At 41.7% G+C, this 21,013-nt stretch overlaps 2 protein-coding genes and 1 long non-coding RNA gene across 10 annotated transcripts in view; 1 reads left to right on the top strand and 2 right to left on the bottom strand.

Moving 5' to 3' along the window:
• Positions 1-21,013, bottom strand: part of LOC126943900 (metallothionein-2) — an 894,508-nt gene that overhangs the window by 559,969 nt on the left and 313,526 nt on the right. Inside the window, exon 1 of one of the 5 annotated variants that reach the window (XM_050773143.1) lies at positions 6,449-6,452. The exons of the other annotated variants lie outside the window; for them this stretch is intronic. The gene's annotated coding sequence lies outside the window, so the exon portion shown is untranslated. Of the gene's footprint in view, positions 1-6,448; positions 6,453-21,013 lie in introns of those variants that run through there. 5 annotated transcript variants of the gene reach the window in all.
• The window catches only part of MT3 (metallothionein 3), an 892,117-nt gene that overhangs the window by 538,833 nt on the left and 332,271 nt on the right, over positions 1-21,013 (bottom strand). The gene's annotated exons all lie outside the window — the stretch shown is intronic.
• LOC126943937 (uncharacterized) overlaps positions 1-21,013 on the top strand; it is a 198,248-nt gene that overhangs the window by 132,319 nt on the left and 44,916 nt on the right. The gene's annotated exons all lie outside the window — the stretch shown is intronic.

Raw genomic sequence — 21,013 nt, forward strand, 5'->3', positions numbered from 1 at the left:
CAAAGTTCCTCTTCTTTTTTCTTTTAGTATTTTCACCTTTTTATTTCCAATTCACATTCCCATACTTCCTCATCCTTTCTTCATCCTAGGCAACCACTGTAATGTGTTTTATATATGACCTGGAATACGCTTTTATCCTTGAAAACACACAGTGTTGTTTTGTTTATGTATGTACTTTTATTTCCACAAATGGCCTTGTGTTAATCTCGTTCTGTATGGACTATGTTTCCCTCAACATTATGGTTTTGACATCTGTGCTGCTGTATACACATCCAGGTCATGGCTTCAGTCGAAGTATCTGATTCCGTCATACGCGCCTATTGCTTTTTGTTACCTGCTCCCCTTGTGATGGACACTTAGGTTGCCTCTAGCAGCCTGTTAACACAGTGCTGCAAAAAAACATCCTTGCACATCTCTACTTGTGGTCTTTTATGCATGTTTCCAGGGTATATATGCAAGAATGGAATTACTGGACCTTAGAGTGTAAATCTACTTAATCCCATTTGGTATTGTCAGATTGTTTGCTAGAGAAATTACATCATTTAACACTTGCCAATGGTACCCATTTAGCCAAAACTTGGTATTACACAGTTTTCTAATTTTTGCAGCCTTAAGGGGTAGAAAGCGGTATCTCATTGTTATTGTATTTTGCATTTATTTAATTATATTATTACTAATAAGGCTAAGCATCTCTTCATCTCTTCTATTAGCTATTACAGTTTCCCCTTCTATCTAGTGACTACAAGTCCTGGTTTTCTTGGTACAGTCCAGGTTTTTGGCTGTTGCCCTGGTGAAGTTATTCGAAGTGTCTTTTTTCACTGTTAAGGTGTCCCGGTTAAGTTAATAAATGATATGGCCACCCCACTCTTCTATAACATATCTATATTCTTTGTTTTTTATTGCATTTTCTATTTTTTTCTTTATTTCTAAGATTCCTATTATGGTGTAGATATCCATCTGTTTGTTTAAATGATGAAAAATCTTCTTCCAATTTGCCACCTATTTATCAGCTTTGTGGGGTTGTTAGTCAAGCATAATTTCATTGATGTAGTCAGATGGATCAAATTTAAATATGTTTTACAATTTGGGCATTTTGTTCAAAAAGTCCTTTTCTACTCCAAAGTCACAAAGACGTTATCTACATTCATTTGTATTATTTTAATAATTTTACTTTTCACATTTAGGTCCTTAACATATTTTTATGTATGGTCTGAAGACTATTTTTATGTATGGGACTATTTTTATGTATGGTCTGAAGCAAGGACCTAACTTGATTTTTCTTCATAGAGTCAGTCAGTTTCCTCAACTACATTGAACAAACATCCCATCCTTTTCTCACTGGTTTGTGATCCTTCCCTATTTTATACTATTTTTTTCAGAGCTCTTTATTTTGCTCTATTGATCTCCTTCTCTGCAACTGTGTCACTAGCATCCTTCATAAAAATATATTTTGACTTGTAGTGTATCTTACTATCATATAGAACAGATACCTTCTCTTTGCTCTCAAAATAGATTTTGCTATTTTTGTACCATTATTGTTTCATATAAATTTTAGAGTCAAGTCTTCAAGTCCCTCAGAATATTCTGCTGGAATGTTTATTGGAATTGCGTTGGATTTATGGATTAATTTAGTGAGAAATGACATTTCTACACTAAGTTGCTCCATCTAATAACATGGAATGGCCCTTTACTTTTTTCACATCTTCTTTAATGCCTTTTAATTGTTCAAATTTTTTGAATACATGAAAATTCTATGTATTATATGTGTTCTTTGTGGGATTAGTTTAGAGATATTTATAATTTTGTTGCTATATCGGCTATTGTATGTTCTAGTATATTTTCCAGTTGGCTGTTCCTGGTATAAACTATTTTTTCTGTGCTAGAAGCAGTAAGGCAATCTGTCATACTCTCTCATCCTGCCCTCTTGGTGACCAAAGACATGTGTTTACGACACAAGCAGATGGGGTTCAGGGTATGGTCTGGACAAAACTGAAACAAAACTACCAGCTTATATGGGACCCTCAAATGTAGATATTTAATGAAAATTTCTAATCAATGGAGCTATCTGGCTGTGGATGTCAAGTATAAATCCATCATAAGAATATAGCAGTCCAGAACTGGAGTGGTCTCAAGCCTCATTTAGTTCATCTACTGGATGCTTTTGTCTTCCATATGGCATATTAGTTTGGTGGCTGGCAGCTGGTGCTTGAACACTTCAGAGACAGGAAATCCACTACTTTGTGAAGCAGCCCAATCCACATCTGTACAGCTCTTAAGGCTGTTTCCCCTTCTGCTTGAGCAATAGCATTCTAGCATGCCTCTGTATTATGCCTTCTATATATGGTGCTTATCATTTTATCATTTTATATTGCAATAATTTGCCCATGTCTCTGTTGCATCTACAGAGCTGTGCATGCCTTTGAGGAAGTGGCTGTGACTTAGTGAGATTTATTAATTTATTTTGTAGTCTCATGGTCAGGCAAGTGCCTGGTACCTAGTTGGCACCAAAAGATACTGAACAAAGGAGCCTGTATAGAATGTCTCTTATGTACCTCTTCTTATCTGCTTGGCACCCTAATCTCTGCACCCTCAGCTGCTTGTCCATCTCAGCCACCACCATGTCTGCCCTTCTTTGAGAGACCGCTCATAGTAGAGGCCACTCTGAGAATGACAGCTACAGACGCTGAGTTAGCGTGAGTCTGTATGGTTTCATTTCCTGGGGCCCACCAGTCACTTGTCCAGAAAGCGGCCACATCTCCTTTTGCTGTTGCTTTGTAGCCTGGCCAACCAGTTATGCATCTGGAGTTTTTGGCTACTCCTACTGCTTCCAGACATAGATGAAATGCTCTACCATAAGGAGTGAGATCTGACATCCCAAATAGCTGCTGAGGGGCCACCTGGGCATGCAGGGGAGTTCATTCCCTGAGTGGTCAAATTTTGACCAATGCAAAGATGATAGGAGGGTAAATATCCTTTTGTTGCTTCGTTTCACAGACTGTTCCAAGGCACACTTTTACCGTTGTCTCTGTTTGAAGAGAACCTGCGTGATGAAGCATGTGGACTGAACAATGATCAGCTGTGTCTCTCCATGGCTCATGATATATGTTAACACATGACATTAATCACACAGTATATTAACATGTCACGCAGCAATCACTTCCTCTTTCCCCCTCTCTCATTGCCTTGGGATTGCACCTCTCAAATAGAATCTCAACCCTTAAACCTTACCTCAGGCTCTCTGTTTCCTAGGAAACTTGAGTTAAGACAAGGGCCTATAGAAAACAAAACAAATTGAAACAAAAACAAATAAACCTGACCCTTCAGGTTCACAGTGGTCCTTTCAAAAACTGACCTTAGCTATCATCATACCTCTAGTTGCAAAATAGTCTTCGTTTTTCCTGTTTTTTCTTTGCTCTTTCAAATCACCTACCTATGCCATCTTGAACCCTCTCCTCTAAATTGGCTGTCTGTCAATATCCCTCTCATATGTGGTGGTGTTGGGAATGGAAAGCCATATAAAATATAAACTTCTCTTTTTGAAAGAAGCATAACCTGAAATCATATTTTTTCTTGCTTTAGAAAGAACAAGAAATATTAGTACTTTGAAGTCAGACTAGATTGGATTCGACTTGTTGAGAAGACCTCTTTGATGACGATCGTTCTGATTGAGATTTAAGGGGTAAGGAATTAGGATATAAGGAAAGGTAGTAGGCTTCCTGGAAAACTTTTATAATGTGCCTGTGCATAGTACTATTTACAAAACATTTATATCACTTTATCTTATTTGACCCCAACAGCCACTGTGTAGTGCAAATTATCATTATCCCCATTTTACACACACAAAAAGCTAGTTCAATAATATTAAGTGACTTCGGTAACTTATTGCTAGTAAGTGGCCTGGTAAGGATTAGAACCCATCTCCAAACCTTCTTTAAACTGATCCCAACCCATTTAGAATGGTGTAAAATCAATTATAGGGCATGGACCTATTAATTTTAGGTCTCTTCCCCATCACCAAACTGAAGAGTAGTTAATAAATTAAACACTGGGGCTCAGAAACACCAAGACAGCCTGATGAACACGGTGTTCCCAGAGAGCATAGGAGCAGCCTGTTGCTGTTTCTCCAAGATGTCCTGGCTGCTGAATCTAATTCCTAACAGGTGCTCCATAGGTGGGAGAAATTAGTAAATAACACTCGACGTTATGATACAGGCAAAGTAACTGGAAAAAAAGATGATAATCAAGGCAAGAAATCTTTATTGTACTTACCCTGTGTGTCTAACAAGAGAAGCAGACATCTGTGTAACTGAGGAAGCTAAGTTACTTGATGAGACCAGGTTTGCCCACAGACAATGAGAAAATGAGGAAAAAAATAATCAATGTCAAGAGTATGGCTGAGATGGACACCTGTCAGTGAAAGCGATCAAGGAAGAATCAAAGGAATTGAGGTATGCCCTCTGACCTCAGTGGCAGCTCTGGCATGATACTTGCTGCGTGGCCACCTGCAGGTCCCCACTTTTCTCTTAAGCTTTTCTTTTCTAGCAAAGAATCATCCTGCCGGCTGGGTGAGGTGGCTCACTCCTGTAATCCCAGCACTTTGGGAGGCCAAGGCAGGCAGATCACTAGGTCAAGAGATTGAGACCATCCTGGCTAATACGGCGAAACCCCGCCTCTACTAAAAATACAAAAACTTAGTGGGGCGTGGTGACGGGTGCCTGTAGTCCCAGCTACTCGGGAGGCTGAGGCAGGAGAATTGCTTGAACCCGGGAGGCGAAGGTTGCAGTGAGCCAAGATCGTGCCACTGCACTCTAGACTGGGTGACAGAGCAAGACTTTGTCTAAAAAAAAAAAAAAAGTATCATCCTCCCTAGGATCAAAGATAGAAGATAAATAGCCATGTCTTGTAAACGAGAAAGAAATGTTAGGAGTAGCCTTAAGCTACTGAGATTTTGGAGTAATTTGTTAGGCAGCAATAGCTAACTGATATATTTACTGTCTCTTTAGTTTACTTAAAAAAAATCTTCTACGACTCCCTATTGTATGCAGGATGAAGTTAAAACTCCTCAGCATGGTATTGCATACCCTTCAAATTCCTCTCTACCCTCATGTGCCACAGCCTCCAATACCTCTTCTCTTCCCGTATTTGCCATTCACTAAATCTGTCAAGCACTTCCCCACCTCAGTGCTCTTAGTTCCAAATCCATGGGGCATCCTATTCCCTAACCTGGTGAAAGTTTGATAATTCTTCAAATCTAGCTCAAGTCTAAATTCCGTGGTGAAAAAATGTCTCTGTCAACCATAATAGGTGCCCCCTATCCACCCCAGTATGAGAATTAATCTCTCCTTTCCTTATGCTTCCATATCACTTGATTCCTATTTTGGGTACAGCCCCCTTAAACTGTATTAGAGTTGGTTGCTCTGGAAGACCGGTTAGTGCCCTCTAAATCTGTGTTATTCCTGTCTTTTTTTTTTTTTTTTTTTTTAGACAGAGTTTTGCTCTTATTGCCCAGGCTGGAGTGCAATGGCGCGATCTCAGCTTGTTGTAACCTCCACCTCCTGTGTTCAAGTCATTCTCTTGCCTTAGTCTCCTGAGTAGCTGGGATTACAGGCGCCACCACCACACCCAGCTAATTTTGTATTTTTTAGTAGAGACAGGGTTTCTCCATGTTTGTCAGGCTGCTCTTGAACTCCCGACCTCAGGTGATCTGGCCACCTTGGCTTCCCAAAGTGCTGAGATTACAGGCATGAGCCACCATGCCCGGCCCTTCCTGTCTTTCTTCATGCCACAAATCCTGATTTTGTTCAGAATGACAGTGTTCCCAACTAGCCCTGAATACCTTTCCCTATTTTTCAGGATTGTGTTGCATACAGAAGAATGAAATTTTGATGGATGTAATTGTTTTCATTCTACCTCCCACAAAAGGCGTGACCTCCATAAGGGCCAGGAAATAAATCGTAACCATGTTGTGTCAACATCCAGCAGAGTGGCGGGCACACAGCAGGTCCCAATAAATCCTTGTTCAATTGAGTTGAAATATTCTCATGACCTGAGAGCCAAAGGTTTAGGGGTTCTATGTTTAAGTTTCATCCTTTCAGCAGAGATCATAGAACACCTACCTACCTGTCTGCCCTCCAGCTCACCTCCCTTTTTCTCTGCCTCTGATACCATGCCTTCTTGTCGCCTAGAGAGAATTGAAAAAGGTGGACATTGCTAACAAATGAGACAGAAGGCTTAAGGACAGTATTTCACTATCAACAAAAACGCGAAGCCAAGGCTAACAAGCTTCTCCACCTATTAATGATTTGATACCTCATTAGTACTGGAATGGGGCCCGAAATAGTTAGAGGGATAATTCTTACCTCCCTTACCTCTATTGCCAGCTAAAATGTGTTTCTAAATAAATCCTGCAAACTTTAGGGAAATGTCAAAGTGACCCAGCAGGATGCAGCCCCCTACCCTCACCAATGGACCAATGAAGAGGGGAGAGGTGGCCTCAGGGTTAACCCTGGAGCTGTGTTCTCAGCCACCTTCCTCATCCTGAGAACAGTGTGCCAGACCAAAGATGTTTTTACAAGTTGCAGTTCACGAATATCACCTCATTCTCCAGGATTTCTGATTTTACCCTTTCCTCCTCTTTTTCTCTTTCAAGTATGATCAGATTTCTCTTCTCTTGAACAAAACCAAACTCCACCCCCTAATTTTTTCTGACTGGTCACTCTTTTTAGAAAGAGTGCCCATTTCTTCTTATTTTTCTCCCCTTCTTTCTTGCTGTGCCTCCAATTCTTACCCATCCATTTTCTCCTGATTTGCTGGAGCCTGGCTTCAGTCCCACTGTTCTACTGTAACTGTGCTGGATAAGGTTTCCGGTGAGCTGCCTCTTGCCAAGCTTCCTGCCCCCTCTTAGCCTTCATCCTCCTCAGCCCATCCCCACCCCTACTGGCTGTTTGAAAGAGTAGGTGACCCATGTAAGGCCCCCTTCTCCTAGTGAGGCTGTGCTGACCACAGCTTACACTGAACTCTTTTTCCCAGTGGAAAGCACTGAGTGGTATATTCACTGCTTTATGCACATATATGTTTCATTTCCTAATACATTAAAGGCTTCTTGAGACAGAGACCAAGTGTTCGGGAATTTGATCTCCCTACAGATTGAAGGACTTAGCACAAATATGAACTCATAAATGATGCTTAATACCAGCCTAATTGATTATTTTCATTATTTTTATTGATCAATGTAGTGCTCTTCTTTCTCTCTTCCTGATCAAATTCTGTCCATGTTTAAGTTGATCCTAACTCCGTTATCCTCAAACCATCTTTCCTGGTCAAAATTGATTTATCCCCACTGCTCCCCGCACCCGACCAACCATTGGTGCTATTGAGGACTGTGATAAGCTGAATTGTGGCATCCAAAAATATCTAGGTCCTAATCTCCCAAACCTGCAAATGTTGCCTTATATAGCAAAAAGGACATTGCAAATGTGATTAAATTAAGAATCTTGAGATGGTGAGATTATGTTGGATTATCTGAGTGGTGCTATATGTAATCACAAATGTCCTTAGAAGAGGTAGGCGGAGAGAGCTGTGACTGCAGAAGAGGAGAAGGCAGTGTGACTAGGGAAGCAGAGATTGGAATGGTGCCTCCATACACCAAGGAAGGCTGGCAGCCACGAGAAGCTGGAAGAGGCACGGAACAGATTCTCTCCCCAAAGCGTATAGAAAGAACCGGCCCTGCCAATTCCTTGACTTTAGCCTTATAAAACATGGTTTATACTCCTAGCCTCCAGAACTGTAAGAGAATACATTTGTGTTGTTTTAAGCCACCAAGTATGTGGTAATTTGTTACAACAGCCATAGGAAACTAATACAGGGACTCTACATGCCGTCTGGTGTTTGGCTTAAACACTGCCTCGAATTGTCTTCTGATTGACTCAAATACGTAAGTTTATTTCTCCAACCAGATCAGAAGCTCCAACACAGCAGGCATCCACCTCCAATTTCTAGCCCAAGTCTGCGCACAAATGATTTGTTGGATTTAATTTAGTTGAGTCTTTCAGGTGGGTCTGCTGGGATCTGCCTCCTAAGTAGAAAAAACGGTGCTTAAGTTGATCAGAACACAAAGTCCATTGATTTGACTCTGAATTATTTGTCAACATAGTTAGGCAGAAGATTTAAGTACCAGTAAGGACTACTAGATCAGCAGTTCTCAACATTTTTGGCACCAGGGACTGGTTTCATGGAAGACAATTTTTCCACAGATGGCATGGGGGTGGGGGATGGTTTAGGGATGATTCAAGGGCACTACATTTATTGAGAACTTTATTTCTATTACTATTACATACTCAGCATAATGTAGAATCAGTGGGAGCCTAAGCTTGTTTTCCTGCAACTAGATGGTCCTACCTGGGGGTGATGGGAGACAGTGACAGATCATCAGGCATTAGATTCTCAAAAGGAGCGCACAACCTAGATCCCTCGCGTGCACAGTTCACGATAGGGTTTGTGCTCCTGTGAGAACCTAATGCAACTGCTCATCTGACTGGAGGTGGAGCCCCACTTCGCTTGCTCCCCTGCTGCTCACCCCCTGCTATGCGGCCTAGTTCCTAACAGGCCACAAACCAGTACCAGTCCATGGCCCAGGGTTTGGGGACCCTTGATTCAGGTACTTTCTAAGTTCCTCTTGATTTCAATATTCTTTGGTTCTCAGAGGCTCTGCTTTTCTGAATGTTGATGGGTCTTCCCACATTGCAGTGGCATGGTCTGCATGTGACCACAGATACCCTCACATCTGAGAGTTAATGCCCTATGGCCAAAACTCACGTTGTTTCAAGATGCAGATTAGTTAGAACAAACCTTTACATGTGAAAAGTATTTTATAGTCTTCAAAGCATTTCCCATCATGATTTCTCTTAATTTCCTTTCCTTTTTTTTTTTTTGAGAAGGAGTTTCCCTCTTGTTGCCCAGGCTGGAATGCAATGGTGTGATCTCGGCTCACTGCAGCCTCTGCCTCCCTGGTTCAAGCAATTCTCCTGCCTCAGCCTCCCAAGTAGCTGGGATTACAGGCATGTGCCACCACGCCCAGCTAATTTTGTATTTTTAGTGAAGATGGGGTTTAAGCATGTTGCTCAGGCTGGTCTTGAACTCCTGACCTCAGGTGATCCATCCACCTTGGCCTCCCAAAGTGCTGGGATTACAGGTGTGACCTACCATGCCCAGCCTCACTTAACTTTCAGAACAAGCCTCAGAGGTGGCATGGCAGGAACTAATTTCCTGCTAAGAAGTTGAACACTGCCAAAGTCAAGCAACCTTCCCAGGGTCATACAGCCAAGGCTCTATAGCACCAATGGCACCAAATAGCCAATGCAATCTGAAAGAGATCCTGCCAGGGAATATGGGGGTCACAATGAAGACAGAACCCGAGGGTTTTCTAGGTCCCCGGCATTGTCCATCTCAGTAGCTCTGGGAGGCAAGCTGAACCCTTTGTCCCTGCCTCAGGGAAGTGTGACTAGAAGAGAAGAATCTTGAAGTCTTAGGACACTTCCTCTGCCTCTTGCAGGCAAATATCTAACAATACAGGACCAAAGATTGTCTCCTGTTTTCTATTGTTCATTAGAGTGAGACTTCTGTACCTGATTATATTTCTATTTTATCATATCATGTCAAAAAAACCTCTTCGGTGTATCCAGTTTCCATCATTCTTCTTTTTGGCTAAACCGTGATCATTTACTTGGACCTCTGCAGCTATAAAAACACCTGATTTTCATCTGCTTGAGATTGAAATGTGAGGTGAAATGTATTAGGCAATTATTTCCCACTTTTGTGAGAACATCTCTCTGCAGTAAGAAAAGGAGGAAGGAGATAATCAGAACTTTCACTTCTGCTTTCTCTAGGGCTGTGTAAGAATGTAGTTCAGCTAAATGCCTTGTAAGCTTTATGATATTGCATTATAAAGCATATTTAAGGAATATATTCATGTTAAAACAGCTTTATTGGGATATGATTCATGCACCATACAATTCACCCATTTAAAGTATATGATTTAATGTTTTTTAGTATATTCACAGGGTGCTGCAACCACTATCACAATCTAATTTTAGAACATCTTTCTCTCATTTAAAAGAAACCTCATATGCATTAGCAGTTAGTCACTCCCCCATACCGTCACCCCAACCCTAAGCAACCACAAATCTACTTTCTGTCTCTATAGATTTGCCTATTCTAGGCATTTCATGCAAACGGAATCATACAATATATGGTCTTTTGGAACTGGCTTTTTTCACTTGGCATAATGTTTTCAAGGTTCATGCATGTTGTAGCATATATCAGTAATTCATTTTTTTAATGGCTGAATAATATTCCATTGTATGGAATTACCACATTTTGTTATTTCTTCATCCATCAATGAACTTTTGGGTTTTTTCCACTCTTGAGCTCTTTTAATAGATGAATGCTGCTATGAACCCTTGTGCACAAGTTTTTGTACGGGCGTGTGTTTTCAATTTTGGGGGGTATATATACCTGGGAGTGGAATTGCTGGGCCATATAGTACCATGCTTACCTATTAGAACATAGCATTTTAAAAATATTCGTTTTAAAGAAATTCATGGTAGCTTTATTAGAGAGAGAGGAAACAAAAATAAAGAGAGTCAGAGAGGGGAAGAGAGGGAGGTTCATGGTGTTGGTGCTACCAGGAGCTGTAAAGTATGCTCAGCCAAAAGCATCAGGTCCCATGCTGATTGCTGTCACGGGAACAGATCCAAATTAATCTGCAAAAGTGCAGCACATCATGAAGGGTGTTGGTTGTGCTTTGCCAAGCTCAAAGAGTGGCCTAGAATCAGATTGTTTGATTGGGATAAAGATGGAACAGGAGGTTCATTTTTGACCTTGGAGCAAAATGGAGAGACCAACACATTTTGTTTGTTAGCCAAGGCCATTGCTGTAAACTGGGGGCTCATTGCCAAGTCTCTTCTCGTACCAGCCTGCCCCACTCAATGGCAGGGCTGGCTACCTTTGTCCTTTCATCTGCTTAAGCTAGTTACGCTGTCACTTTGAGCTCTGACTCTGCTCTCTCTGGCTCTGATTCCTCTGGAAAGGCTGCTGTCCAGATGTTTAGGTATTTAGCAAATGCACTTTTCTGATGCCTTGGCAGGGTTGCTTTCAGATGGGGATGAATATTTGATGCTGTTGGTTGTTGGGAACATGTACACTGAAATGACCAGCAAAGTTCCTGTCTCAAACTCCCTGTGTCTCTAATTCCCTTTATAGTGACAGCTGATACATCATTTAAAGGAAAACTCACCAGGGAGCAGAGGAAAAGCTATTCTTGTTGTTTTTTTTTTTTTTTTTTTTTTTTTTTTGTTTTTGCTTTGCCCTCTCTCGTCGGTTGTGCACAAGCTTCCCAGATGATAGAGAAGGAGGCTTTGGGTGGTTCCTTTTCCGCCTCCCCTGCCCCCGTCCCCCAGATTATAGAGCAGGACAGAGTGGATCTTTCCATCTTTCTTCAGGGGCTTGCTTTCCCTCTTTAAACCACTCCTTCTCTACACATACAGAAACTCCTGTCCACTGTGTTCCACAGCCTAGTCCACTACTTTATGTTTCTGATCCCTTTTGATCTAAGGATGTCTTAGAGAATATTTAGGTCACCCTCACATTTTACAGACAGAGGAACAGGCTACAGAGGGGAAAAGCCACTGGTGGATCAGTGGGAGATCTACCTCCCACAACCCTCCCACTGCCTTCCTGGCCTCGAACTTAACCTTTCACCATCCTGGCACTCTGCACGGCCGCCCACCGTTGTATCCCCAGATGTCTGGCTCAGTGCCTGGTACATGTTCCTGGAGCCAGGCTGTCTAGGTTTGGGCCCTGACTCCTACAGGTGCTTCTTGTGTGTTCCTGTAGAAGTGACTTAGCCATCTGTGTCTCAGTTTCTTTACCTACAAAATGTAGCTAATCATGGTACCCATCTTAAAGAATCTTTGTGAATTGCAAATGCATTATTACATTTAAAGTGATTAGAGTAGTGTTGACTGGGTGAAGTGGCTCATACCTGTAATCCCAGCACTTTGGAAAGTCAAGGTGGGAGGATCACTTGAGCCCAGGAGTTTGAGACCAGCTTCAGCACTAAAGTGAGACCCCCATCTCTACAAATATAATTTTTTAAAAAAATTATCCAGGCGTAGTTGTGCACACCTGTAGTCCCAGCCACTCAGAAGGCTGAGGTGGGAGGATCCTTTGAGCCCAGGAGTTCAAGGCTGCAGTGAGCTAGGATCATGCCATTGCACTCCAGCCCTGGTGACAGAGAGAGAACCTGTCTTTATTTTATTAAGTTTTATTAAATAAATTTATTAAACTTTATTTTATTAAAAATACATAAAAATAAAGGTAAAAAGTGATTAGTGTCTTTTACACAATAAGGGCTCAATAAATATTGACTATTACCATTACTATGGAATGAATGAATGAATGAATGCATGTGTTCAATGCTTATCCTCTCAGGAGCCAGCTCAGTGTCTGTTACTCCCTTTTAAAAACAATCATATCTTAAATCTGGGCTGGGAGGCTGGGCTAAGGAAGGGCAGACATGCAGGGCTGATGCTTTAGATTGGAGGCCTTTTAGATGTAGCATTTCCTCCTGGATTCCAACCCTTACTATTCTCATGAGCATTTCATGGAGATTTGGAGGCATAAGCACAGTCTTTATGCTCTGGATGCATTTCTTTGCTGTCATTTGTCACTAGTCTATTTTATAGTAGATCTTGTCTCAACCATTTCTTTCATGCAAAAGCCTTTGGATGCTTAATATTATTTTGTGAAGGTTTCCAACTCCTTTGGGCTTTGCTTAGGAACATAGCAAACAAAGCTCAGCATCTCAAAGGGAAGCTTAAGCTGATAAAAATGTGAATGTAGACAGCTGAAGCTTTGCTGAACATTTCACTTCTGGATATGCTGAGCAATGGTCTAACATGAATGCTCTCATGGGGAGTTTACCTCTACCCTTGATGGCCAGTGGCCTAGCTGTATTGTGCTAGGGGACCTGCGGATCTGTGCAAGAGGGTTTGTGGATGGTCTAATGTCATGGCCACCGTTCCTGAGAAGCAGCTCAAGTATGTGGCATATCTAGAGCCAGGCAGGGCAAGAGAGTGACAGAGAAACCCGTATTTCTGGCACTTTTCTACCTCTTTCTGCATTACCTACTCATCCTTCTTTCAATTCAAATTCATTCAGATGAAATGGGCTGGTTGAAGTTATTGGACTCCTAGACAGAGACATTCCAATGGAGGATGCTGTGGGGAAATGAAAAACTCCTAGATGTTGATATTTCAGATTGACCCTTTTGTCAGAAAAACAGCATAGAGGAGCAGTGATGAGACCCCCCAACTTAACATGTACTAGCTACCTGTGATTTATAAATATCAGTCTAAGGCCTGACTGCAATAAACTTATTTGGGAAGTTTGCAAACATGGAGATGCCTTGGCCCTAGAGATTCTGAGTTTCTGACTTAGTAAGTCTGGCGTAGAGCCTAGAAATCTGAATTTTTATCAAATTCCCCCAAGTTATTCTGTTACACATTCAGGCCTGTGAACATCTCAGTCAGTGGGTTTTTTTTACCCAGGCTAGAATACAGTGATGATTTCAGTTCACTGCAACTTCTGCCTCCCAGGTTCAAGTGATTCTCCTGCCTCAGTCTCCTGAGTAGCTGAGACTACAGGCACACACCACCACGCCTGGCTAATTTTTATATTTTTAGTACAGACGAGGTTTCATCATGTTGGCCAGGCTGGTCTTGAACTCCTGACCTCAGGTGACCCACCCACCTCGGCCTCCGAAAGTGCTGGGATTACAGTTGTGAGCCACAGCGCCTGGTCCTCAGTCAGTGGTTCTTATTCCTAGCTGCACATTTGTGCGACTACCTGGAGAGATTTTAACCAAGTGCCCATTCCTGGGCTGCGTTCTTAGGGACTCCAATTCCATTTATTTGGGTGAGGGACGCTGGGGATTCAATATTCTTTTTAAGGCTGCTGTGTGAACCTAGGTGTAGCCATAGTTGAGAACCACTAAAACACTGAAAAATGGACAACTACTTTTCTTAGTAAGGGCCGTGATGGACTTTCCATCAACAGGTGTGGCAGACACAGTGAGAATCCCAGCCAGAAGGGAGCTTAGAGACCATCCAACCCAGTGGTTCCTAGTTCTTTCAATTTCATAGACCTGTATAATTCTAAAGATATTTTGAGGACTGACAAGGACTTGCTGGTTTTTGTTTTTGTTTTTGTTTTTTTGGCCAACTTTTAATTTTGCCAAGTTAAGACATTAAAAACAAAACAGAATTCAACTATCATTTATTTGCACGATTGTTTACTTTTTTAAAGTGAAATTTTAACATTATCTGTAAGCAAGACCTGTGGTCAAGATAAAGGACAGTTTTTAAAACTGAATACGTATGGCTTTGAGAGGAACTCACTAGGCAGGCCTCATCTTTCCTCATTTCAGGGAAAACTTTATTATGGTTCAGAATTGGTTCAACAGCAGCCTGCTTCCAAGCCAAAGTCATAGTTTTACAGATGAGGAAATTGAGACCTGGAGCGGGAGGTGCTTGGCTCTGCTCCCAGAGCTCCACTGGCAGAAAGCTTGTTAGGAGTAGAACCTGCTCTCCTGATGTCTGGTCATGTCCTCTGTAGGGGGCTCAGATGAACAGCTTGACACCCCAGGCTCTTCCCATTTAACATGCATGGGACAGAGTCACTGGGTGTGACTGCCCAGTCCTCCCAGACACACTCAGACATATTAAAACAGTCACCATGGTAATGATCAAGGACAGGCACCCTGTTAGATAGGCACCATTCTCAAACCTTCAGCAATGATGGAATATGCCTATGTGGGTCTTTTGGGTGACACGGGGGAACTCTAGTTGCCCCAGTTGCAAAACAGAGGAGCATACAATTACTCCGTCACACTGGACTACTGTGTGCTTCGAAAGTTAAGAATCTGTGAAGAATTAATTTTCTGATTTTCTCCTGCAGAGTCCAAGCCATCTCTTCCCTTATAATGCTGTTATTTTTAATAAGTCAACAAATTGGCTAATTCTCTTGGAAATGTTTTGATTTGAGGAAATGGACATTTTACACAATTCCCTTAGAGAAGAAAGAAAACAGATTTCCAAGTGCATTATCAATAAGCTGGGCATTTGAACTCTGTGATCGGAAATGGAGAAGACATGGTGAGCTCTTGGGTTCAGATGTTCAATATTTGAAGGCGATGGTGGAGAATGAGCATTGCCAGGACACATGCTTCCTCTGGATGACTGAGGATGGTTGAAGGGCAGGCCTCAAGCCAACTGGGATCTCAAGTCCACCTAAAAGAATCATGTTCACAGCTTTGAACTGTCAGGGAATGGAGGCAGGGAGGAACATAGTTGAATGTCACTCATGGAGTCCCTTGAGGGCAAGATCTTGCCCTACTTGTCTCCTAGCATAGGTCTGGCCCCTCATAGATAGCATTACCTATTTTGTTGAAGTGAAGTGGTTTTTCGGGACACAAATCCACTTTCCTACATTGAAATCAGGTGACATCTAGAGATCTGCACTTAACCAGGGCAGTTTTCCGGGGGTGGGAAGAGAGCCTGGGAGTGGTCAGGAGGGAGTTGTGTCTGCCACGAAGCCATTGGATGGCTGTCTCGAAAATGGGACACGAAGGTGCCCTCAATGGGAGGAAGGAACACAGAACAGAAATGTCACTGACCTCATAATTTTGCTGAAATTTGGTGCTGGTTCTCTAGCCCATCCCTCTAAAACCTATTTCTTAGAATAAAAAAACTACAGGCTTAATACCCCAGCTCCAAATCTCCCCAGAAGCTCAGGTTCCTATGGGATCCCACCTACCCGAGGCAAAAGACAGAATGAACTCAGTTCCCTTTAAAATCATCATCTGACTTCATTTTTGACCTCTTTCTTGATTTCTAATTTAGTCAAATAAACCCATACACCTTAAAATGATGCCCTATACGCCATCGGTGCCTAAAGTCATTTTAAGTACCATTGGAAGGGAGGAAGGGAGCTCCTCTAGCTCAGCTGGCTTTGTGCTTTCTGTTTCTCAGGGATTGGGCAATAGAGCGGAGACAGGACACCTCCCCTGTCTGTGATTTGGAAGATGAAGGAAGCAGGGGAGAACAGAGCCATGGAGATTAAAGTGTGCATGGAATGTTGAGACCAATGTCCTTATTTCATGTTAGAGACAACTGGAGCACAGGAAGGTAGTACCTGACCTCAGGTCACATCAGACTGTGGTACAGTTGGTTAGGGCTAGAAAAGGTTCTTTGATCTCTAGACTGCAGCCCCCTGGTCACTTGATTGCACCAACTCCTGGTTGTCTGGTGGAATGGACTCATCTCTTTGCGTAATTAAAAAGAAATTTCAAGCTTTCCAACCTGAGGCAATTGTCTTGTTGTTGTTGTTGTTCCATATAGATGTTAAATGGCTTAAGCTATAGTAGTTTGTAGGGATTCACTTGAAAACTCCCTACTGTGTCTATCCACATGTGTGTTCGTGTGTATATGTGTGTACGCATGTAATTGTGCATATATGCGTATGTGTATGCCTGCAGGTCTCTATGCCTACATGTGAGTATGTATTTTGGCTGCAGTGGGGTTGGGGGTGGTCACTGGGGTGGAGGAGGAGGATGGGAGTGCTTTTCCCAGGTATCAGAGGGCCTGGCGTATGCTCCTGACCTGCACACATGCACAGGAGGACTCGCCCCTCCAGAATGGGCCTGGGTGTGGACTGAGATGAAGGCACCAGTGCCCTCTGCTGTACTGAGAGGTGAATGCTGCTGACATGCCAGCCTCACCTTGTCCCAGGTCGGGGCAGGGACGCTGAGATGAAAGAAAAGGCTTTGCCCAATTGTGGGGCTCAGTTGGTCCACCCCTCTTGGGATCATTCTGCTCTACCTTTGAAGTTCTTAGCTGCAGGTGGTGAAGGAAAAGCACCGGATACCTGACTATGAATTAGGTCAGTCACTGCCCCAAGGCCTCCCCAGGCAGGGTCTGCAGGTGTTGGAATAGAGCTAGCAAAGATTGCAATGCATTTCTTATCTTTCTGGCCTTGTTGGGGGTCAACACTCAGAATTCTTTCTGTGTCACTCAGATTGAATACTCTTTAATGGTAAAACCCTTGTTGGCCTTGGGCCAATCCTCCTGTAAACACAGCACTGTAGGGCAAGAAGCCCAAATACTACTTCCAAATAAGAACACCCTACATTTGCACAGTGCATTATAATTTGTCAGCTGTGTTCCCATTAGTTGTCTCACATGATCTTTACAAACGTATGAGTTAAACAGAACAGCAATTATTATTCTTATTTAACAAATGGGGAAACTGAGGCCCAGAAGGTTTGGTGCTCTTTGATTGACTTGGAAGTAATTAGCTAAGACCTAAAATGTACCTCCTTCTGGAATGAAATCCATCAGGCTTTAGATTAAAATAAAAGCTAGTAGATCTAGTGCCAAACAAAACATCCAGTAATCAACTGGGTACTATGAGGGCAAATTTCATAGCAGTGCTGTCCAGCCACTTTCTAACAACTCTGGGACCTCAGCTTACAACTAAGCTCCTGAGTTCTATACTGTGTCCATCTAACAGGGCCACCAGAGAGTCTCATAGTTGGCTACTATTTAACTAACACCATTCCATTCGATAATAAAAATGTTTATAGCTTTCTGGTCTTAAATGTAAAAATCATCTATCTTGTTTTATACTCCTAATATGTTTGTAATGCAAGGGCAGTTGTTACTATTGCCCCCATTTTGCTGATGCAGTAACTAAGGTCTGAAGAACTTTCATACCTTTAGCAATCAATGTTTGCTCTGGTGTTTACTCTGTGCTAGGCACTCTGCTTATTCAGAAAATACAGCAGTGGACAAAGATGATCATGGTCCTGGCTCTCATGAAACTCACAGCTAAATGCAGGGTAGAGAGAAATAGATAAGTACATACTCCAGTTGATGATAAATACACATTGTGATGAGTGCCATGGACTTGAATGTGGGGCTATGAGTACAAATGGCCAGGGGAGTTTGCTGGTTAAATGGAGTTGGCCCAGCATGTAGGGTTGAAACTTGGGGTGCAGAGTGGTCCAGGCTGAGGCTTAGGCAATGTGAAGATCCTAAAGAAGGAAGTTACTTGGGACATCCAATGAGCTGAGAGAGAGCCAGTGTAAGCTGGGGCTCAGAGAACAAAAGGGCGAGTGATCCAAGGTGAGATTGGCAAGGTCTCCTCTTAGCCCAGCCACACAACTAGTTGGAGGCAAAATGGGGACTATTATTATATCCTCTCTGTGAGTCTTTGATATCTACGTTGCTTTTCTTTCCCTATTCCTCTCTTAATCTCTGTCCAAAGCTAACTGCCTTGATTTTCTAGGGCCACAGCTCCCACCTGCCTTATTGTTCCCGCTGGGCTTTCCATCTGGAATGCTTACCTCTGCATCTCCATAAGTCAAAAATCCTACTTACTCTGTAGATTAGGGATTATAAATACAAATTTTCCAGCAGGTGAGGTAAATGAATGACATGACCTAATATATTATCACGTGGTAAGGATATGGCATACTAGGACATGCATGTTCCCATTACACTCAAATCCAGTGCTGTGCGAAGAACTTCCTGTTTTTCATGGTGGAAATGTGAAGTGTTCTGTAGCGGAACTATCTAATACAGTAATCACTAGTCATATGTGGCCAGTATGACTGAGGAATTAAAATTTTTATTTACTTAATTTTTGTTAATTTTAAACTTTTACAGCCCATATACGGCTAGTGGGCTACCATATTGGACAATGCAACTCTAGCCATTTACTTCCATTCTGGAATGTGGGTCCAATATTGCCAGATATTCCAGTTTTTCAAGAGAAACCATATATCTGAATTCTCACATTTGAAAACTTATGTTGGCAACAAATTCAAATTTTAAAGTTAGGCTGTGAGTGACTTTTGCTTCTGGACAAATGGAGTAGTTACACATTCCCCTTTTCCTCCTAATAAGTACAACTAAAATCCTGGACAGTATTTATAACACAAGTATAAGAAGACTTTGAAAAGTGGAAAGAAGACAGACTTAGGATCTCAGGAATCAAGATTTAACATACTGGTGAGTTCCCTGGGCTTTCTTTTTATGTCATATATCCCAGACTTGGAATTGAAGAAGTCAACAAGCCAGAAACACCAATGGGCACAGAAAAGCTAAGCCCCAACAAAAGCATACTATCTCTGGCTGAAGTACCAGGAAAGGGAAAGCCTAGCAACACAGAAAACTTTTAGATGGTAGCTATTATACTCCAACCAAATATTATTGGAAAAACTGTGGTCCCATCCCCAGTCATGTCAACAAAGGTCAAGTGGGGGGCTTTGAGTTCTACCCTCCATGAGGGTGTAATAAGGCATCCAACATCCTTATCAGGGTAGTGTCAGATCGAGCCAAGTTGAGAACTTGCATGACCAGCTCTTCCTCTTCCTCTTCCATTCAACCTTGTGTTGGTGAAGATCACTTGTGGAACTTTGTAGCATGGACTTTCATCTCCATCTGGCAGTAATGAGGTTCTCTTTTCTTCCCTGCTAGGGTGGTGTAGGAGGAGGTCTGGTGGAGAGTCAGGACTTTCACTATCAGCCAGCAGTAATAAAACCATGCCACCCAAGTGTTAAGGGAGACCACCTGGGGAGCCAGAGCTCCTGCCACTGCCCGGAAGAAACAAGGAACTCTCCCCCCAACCTGCATAATCACTTTGGGTGTCAAGAAAGATTCAGTGAGAAATCTGGCCTTTTACCTCCATTTGCCAGTAAGAAGCAAGTGCTGTTCCTCCCCCTGCTGACATGGCATTAAAGAAATGAAGTTAAAGCAAAAGGTTTAAATGAGATATGAAGTCTTATCACTTAATAAAAAATGTTCAAGATTCAATTAAAAAAATCACTTTTCTTACCAAGAGCCAGAAATATCTCAGACTGAATGAAAAACAATCAATAGAGGCCAATGCTAAAATGACAGAGATATTAGAAACATCTGACAAAGATTTTTAAAGTGACCATGATAAAAATGCTTCAATGTGCAGTATAAACATGCTTGAAACAAATAAAAAAAATAGACAATCTCAGCAAAGAAATAGAAGATATAAAGAACTATATGAAAAATGAAAAGTAAAATAATTGAAGTAATAAACTCAGTGGCTAGGTTTAACAGAATAGAAGTGACAAAGGAAGGATCAGTGAACTGGAAGATAGAACAATAAAATAACTCATGTAAACAATACAGAGAAAATAGACTGAAAAAAAAAAAAATCTCAGTGACCTGTGGGACTACAATAAAACATCCAGCATTTATGTTCTCAGAATCCCAAAAGAACAGGAGAGACTGAAGATGACAAAGCACTGAAAGAAATAATGGCTGAAAACTTGCCAAATTTGGCAAGAGGTATAAATCTACTGAGCCACAAACAGGATAAATCCAAAGAAATTCAGGTCAAGATTCATAATAATTGAACTTCTGAGAATTGAAGACAAAGTCCTGAAAGCAGCTAGAGAATGACATCTTACCTGAAGGGGAAAAACAAGCAAGCAAGCAAGCAAACAACATAACAGCAGATTTTTTTATCTTAAATCATGGGGGCCAGAAGAAAGCAGTACAGTTTTGTTTGTTTGTTTGTCTGTTTGTTTGTTTGTTTTCAAATGCTGAAAGAAAAGAACTGTCAACCCAGAATTCTATATCCAGTGAAAGTATCCTTCAGGAATGAATGGGGGAAATCAAGATATTCTCAAATGAAGGAAATGTAATAGAATTTATCACCAGCAGACTTACCCTAAAGAAATGGCTAAATGAAGTTCTCTAAATGGGAAGTAAATGGTAAAATAAGGAGCCTTGGAACATCAGGAAGAAAATATAAAAGCTAAAATACAGGTAAATACAATAGACTTTCCTTCTTTTCTTGAGTTTTCTGAATTATGTTTGACAGTTACACTAAAAATTATAAAACTGCATAATGT

Source organism: Macaca thibetana, chromosome 20 (genome assembly GCF_024542745.1).
Source record: "Macaca thibetana thibetana isolate TM-01 chromosome 20, ASM2454274v1, whole genome shotgun sequence".
Taxonomy (NCBI): domain Eukaryota; kingdom Metazoa; phylum Chordata; class Mammalia; order Primates; family Cercopithecidae; genus Macaca; species Macaca thibetana.